The sequence below is a fragment of the Oncorhynchus kisutch genome, linkage group LG29 (assembly GCF_002021735.2).
Source record: "Oncorhynchus kisutch isolate 150728-3 linkage group LG29, Okis_V2, whole genome shotgun sequence".
NCBI classification, from domain to species: Eukaryota; Metazoa; Chordata; class Actinopteri; order Salmoniformes; family Salmonidae; genus Oncorhynchus; species Oncorhynchus kisutch.
In genome coordinates, this window is record NC_034202.2 from 14,620,654 (window position 1) to 14,626,653 (window position 6,000).

Here is a 6,000-nt window from a genome sequence, read left to right on the forward strand (position 1 = left end):
ACCTCTTCCTGAACCCCACAAAGAACCACGGGAAAGGTCAGGGTTCAAAGGCATAAATAAAAGGTAAATAAAAAAGATACCTGTTCAATTATCAATAATTGTTTAAATGTTTTAAATGTATTTAATTCTTAACAACAGGGGACCGTACACAAAGATCAAACAGCTAGGTCAATGGGAAAGAGGTTGTAGTTCAACAGCGACTCAGATATTGACATCATCATCATCATTTTGACAGATGTCTCACCTGCCCTTTCTAAAATGTGTTCAGGTTGTTGGGTCTTCCTGAGTCTCCGCTCGGCCCTTGTCGCCGATCTCTCCGTAGATGTTAATGTATACTCCAGGTCTCAGAGGTCCTCTGGGAGGAGCTCCACCACGATCTCCCCATCCTCCTCGTCACGGGCCAGCCAGCGCTGACAGGGAAAAGTCACACTCTCCACCACCTCCTGGAGCTCTGTCACATGCTCTTCTTCCTCCTTCTTTTACTTCTTGTCATCCTTCGGCTTCTCCTTCGCCACCTCCCTCTGCACCATAGCGAGCCCCTTGATGTCCACCGTCTCAAGGAACCACCCATCGCCCATCCCAGAACCGTCGTACCCAATGCAGATCTTGAATAATTTGTACACATTCAGTACCTCGATCTGAGGGGTGAGAGACTGTAAGACAGGCCAATGGTGGTTATTCAGAGATTTGTCCTCATCGCTCCACAACATGGCAGCATGACTGATTTTATGCTAAGTCTTCTCAAAACCAATGACAGCTGTGCTCTTCATGAATACAACTAATTCACAAAAAGGAAAATACTTTTCTTCACACAATTTGAAACCAACGAATGTGTAGTCCGTAGACTACTTCCACTGGTTCACTGACCGTGTCTGACTTTAAAAGTCTCTGTGGTCCCGCGCTCAAAGTGGTAGGAGCGGCTCTTGAGGCAGATGAGCTCAGTCTTTCCGTTCTCTCCATAGATCTGACCGAACACATTGACGTTGGTGCCACCTTTGTGCATATTCCCCGTAACCACTGTGATCTCATAGTTTATCACTGCAAACGAGAGGGCAGAGCAACATGTCACTAACCAATTAGACAATGGCAGGATGATGGAGAGTGGGCTAATGCCCCACAATCCATCATAATCACTAAGTAGGAGTTCATCACTTGCAGGACAGAACTGTATTTATCAAGTGAAGTCAACTGGTTACAGGTTTATTCAGTGTCAATGTAGGTATTCTATCATTTTGAGTATTCCTGTACTTTTTCCATTGGGTGTTCTTGAGAGAACTTGGGTAGCTACATTGTGTATACAAATGCCTCAGTGTATTTGAAAGCTCTAGTACAGCACCTAGTGTGTATAAATATTACCTCTGCTCTGGCCAAAATAAATACACACTGTAAATATATTCATTTAACTTTAACATGATATAATAGAATTCTCTGGCACAGTAGGCGGGTAAAGGGTGAAGCTTATTTGTCCTATTTCTGTTAATACGCATGTGAGAATTGGAATATGTGTGTTTTGCATATCCCACTCTCCCTGTGACACCCTCAGAGAGTGAAGTCATGGCCAGGGTCGGCCATTATCAATGGTGACCCTGGAGCAATTTGTGTTAAGTGCCTTGCTCAATCGATTTTTCACCTTGTTGGCTCGGGGGTTTCAAAACAGAAACCTTTCGGGTACTGGGCCAACACTCTAACCACTAGGCTACCCACTGCCCTGTACAGTATAATGCATGTATTGTCTCAGAACATAAACTCTAGTAAATGTCCTGTTACGTTTCTCAATGTTCAGAGTCTCGCTGGGGTAGATCTCTACCTCCATCTTCCCATCAGCCTCATCCTTACAGAGCCAGCAGTGGCTGGGAACTTATACTGCTATCCATGGACTGGCACAATGATCTGCACACTGTCCAGGAACCAAACAGAACCTAGACCCTTAGTGTGGCCAATCAGCAGACCATGGATCTACAGAGAGAAATCAGGAAGTAAGAATCAAGGTGGGAGTGATGGTCATTATATATGCTTTTATCCAGTTAACATTGTCAGTTTGTGAGACCCACTCTGGAATCAAACCCAGAACTCTGATGTTTCAGGCACCACACAACTCCAAAATACTGAGACATACTGTTAGATGAATTTAGTTCTTATGTATTCATTAACCAATTCAATTAAAATACTCAGTCTGTACCCAGAGTTTGTAAGGTTCTGGGGGAAATGAAACAGACGGAGACCAGTCAAAAATAGTCAGTGACGTTTATTCTCGAGAGCTCTGATTATAATCACATATACATTAGTTTATATATCACACATAGCGTCATAGCGTACAAAATGTCCCTCCTCCTCTTGGACAATGACGAAGCTGCTTTTCAATTCAATTCCAACACATACATATTGCTTATCTTATGCTACCACATGTTACACAATCTACTGCAAGCCCAACGGTTTCTCCCCTCCCTTGGTGGGGACGAGACATTTTTCCTGTTGTTAGTTTCACAGTGGTCACAAGTTGTCTGTTAACACTTCCTGTTTGCCTATGTACAAACATATTCATCAGACAGCATAGAATTCTGTTAGTTATAATTCTAAGTTAAATGTAGACATCATTTAGTCATTTAGTCATTATAGTTTAAAATCCCATAACACATACACTATAATTACATTCTGTAGGGATAAATTGGTATAAATAAGATGACTATAATCTATAATCTATGTTTCTAGGTTTCTGATAGTGTATTCTATCTGTATTTTCCTACGTTTATAAAACATAAAGAATAGAGTTATATGATGTCATAGGTCTCGACGGTGAAGATATCAGTTTGCCCTGTCTCATAGTAGTTACTCAGGCCGTTGTCAGAGACCACCAGGAGGATCCTGTGGGGTCGCCCTTCTTCCCGTACAGCTTGACAAACACCTTGGAGTCTGAGCTGGCACCATTGATGCCGCCTGTCCACCGAGACATGATAGATTATATCTAAAAATAATATGAGACAGGCCTTTTACTTGTATTTTACACACACACACACACACACACACACACACACACACACACACACACACACACACACACACACACACACACACACACACACACACACACAACTCTAAATTGTAATGGGATTCTGGTCCATCAGCTGGCTAACTGCTTTAAGCGCGTCCATTGGAGAACGGCCATTAGAGACAGACTGGGCATGGCCGGTCCGGATGACTGTCTTCCCTAAGGCAGTATGGCTGTTAGTTAAACACTGGCTGTTTGGTGCTTTTGCTTTTTACTAGTGAGGGAAGTGAGTGATTGGATGAAATTCATTATCAGGGGGAAAAAAGTACCTGTCGCACAGCACTAGTCCATGTATACCATGAAAGTAACTTTCCAAACTCTCAGAAATGTTCATTTCAATAAATTAGTTACATTTCAGTAAAAAATGTTGCGTAAGGGCTCGATTCAATCTGTAGCGCTGAAGATCAGAGCTGTAGCACAATTAAAATTTCAAGGTAATTTCAGATTGAGCTGACATTGTCACACCCTGACCATAGTTTGCTTTGTATGTTTATATGTTTTGTTTGGTCAGGGTGTGATCTGAGTGGGCATTCTATTCTTTGCTCTTGCTTTATTGATTCTGGTGCCGATGTGTTTGCTGGTGCTTCCATCATGACATATGATGCTCCCAAGGTAAGTAAAACTGTGGGTTAACTCCAGGTCCTGTTCCTTGATTTTGACTGTGTTTGCTGTGTTGATGTTGATGGGCATGACCTTGGTCTTGCTGCAGTTGATAACCAGGCCGACTTGCTGGCCAAAGGACCTGGACTCTGTCAGTTTTGTATTGTAGATGTTGGTGTGTGTGATAAAAAAAACTGGTCATTGGCGAAGTCAAGGTCTTCTAGAGTAGAATACAAAGTCCAACAAAGCTCAAGTCTGGCAAAGCTCATGTTGCTGGTTCCCACAGTGCACGAAAAGTAGCTGTGGTACTGTTTTATGGTGTTAACGACATGGGTGGGGGTTCCATAAATTCTTAAGATCTTCCATAGTCTTTTGCTGTGAATGCTGTCAAAAGCCTTCTGGTTGTAATTAAAGTTGATTTAGCGTTTCCGTTGTCACTCACTACATTGCTCAATGATGTTCCTGAGAGATCTTGTCTGTACAGCTGCTTCCCCCCCTGAAGCCCACTTGTTAGTTCATAATCACTTTATCTACAGCTGAAGACATCCGTTGTACGATACTCTTGCAAAAGATCTAGCTGGGAACGGAAAAAAGTGTGATGCCCCTCCAGTTGTTGCAATCGGGTAGTGTGCCCTTAGGTGCCTGAATGATGACCCCCTTGGTCCAGTTTGAAGGTATCTTTCCCTTCATCCAGATGTCAATGAAGAGTGTAAGAAGGATGTTTGCAACCAATACTGGATCGATTTTGAACAGCTCTGCATTGAGGTTATCAGGACCTGGAGCTTTCACATTCTTTAATGACTTGATGGTAGTGATTATTTATTCTTTGGTTGGTGGGTCGGTGTTTATGTCTAGATCTTCTGGAGCAGCTTCAGGTGAGTTAATTGGTCCACAGGGTTAAGAGGCTTTTGGAAATATTCTGTCCATCTTGCTTCCTATTCATTTTCTGTAGTAGGAGGTTGCCTTGCTTGTCTTTGATTTGAGTATTTGACTTTCTGCCACAGATTAGGTTAGTAATTTTGTATACGGTTCCTTGCTTCTTGTTTGCTGCTGCCTTTTCAGCTGCACTTGCCAGATCCTCCAGGTAGTCCCTTTTGTCTCTTCTTATTAGCCTTTTGACTTGTGTGAGAATTTTTCTGTGGTGTGCAGTGTAGTAGGATCCTAGTAATGGCCTACCACACCATCTCCAGAGATAGCTGAGCACATGGAGATGTTTTCCCCATGTTGTCCAGGAAATAGGACGGTCGCCCGTTGGCCGATGAGGTTCCGCCCACAGCGCCGAGTTTTGGCCAGGTTGAAGCCCGCTTCATCAACAAAGATATACTTGTGATGGGTCACAGCAGCATCAAGCACCATCACCTTCTAAAAATATATGTTGGTTAGTTATTTTTACAGTATAGTTCCAATATGATATTGTGAAGTAGCATGTGCATCAAATAGTAACAGTAATACAGTATATAGTGCTACACCTGAACGTACTCGGCCCGCAGTTTTTCACCTGGTCGTTGTTTCAAAAGGCACCAGGTAAATGTTTTTCATAAATACCTGGTGCCTCTTCAAAAGGCAGGTGATTGTTCGTAAGCTGATGGATGCCACACACGGCCACGGCCACCACCATGGGGTCTTCTATCAATTCTGAGGGTAGATCAGAGTATACTGTCAATATATCATACTGTATTGTAATGGATGTAAACTTTGTGAGTTTACAATATGTCATTTAATGAAAATGTAATGGTAAAGGATAGAGGGGAGTTAGGTAGTCTAGTGGTTAGAGGGTTGGGCCAGTAACCTGAGCCGACAAGGCTCTGTCGATGTGCCCTTGAGCAAGACACTAAACCCTAGTTGCTCTGGATAAGAGTGTCTGCGAAATGACAAACATTTTAAATATAGTGCATATCCTGCAGACTTACAGGTTTTCCTGGCAAAATGTTCTCATAATTGAACTGACAGTTGATCTTTCCAGGTTGGGGTGAACTCATTTTAAGGGCCTCTGCCATGATAAGGCCTCTGCCAGCCTCTTTTACCTTTTTGATGGGGCCCATGACCACCTCTCTGACGGGCCCCTTGTCCACAAGGTCTTTGATTTTTTTTCCCTTGCTGTCTATCCTGATCCATGTTGAAAGAAATTGCAAGTGTTCACACGTCCCCTTTTATACTGAACAAAAATATAAACGCAATATGCAACAATTTAAGTTCATATAAGGAAATCAGTCAATTGAAATGAATTCATTAGGCCCTAATCTATGGATTTCACATGACTGGGCAGGGGTGCAGCCATGGATGGGAGCCAGGCCCAGCCAATCAAAAATATTTTTTCCCTACTCAAGGGATTTATTACAGACCAAAATACTTCT

At 42.7% G+C, this 6,000-nt stretch overlaps 1 pseudogene; it reads right to left on the bottom strand.

Moving 5' to 3' along the window:
• LOC109873573 (lipoxygenase homology domain-containing protein 1-like) overlaps nucleotides 1-5,002 on the bottom strand; it is a 33,931-nt pseudogene extending 28,929 nt beyond the window's left edge.
• Nucleotides 5,003-6,000: the final 998 nt, after the last annotated feature.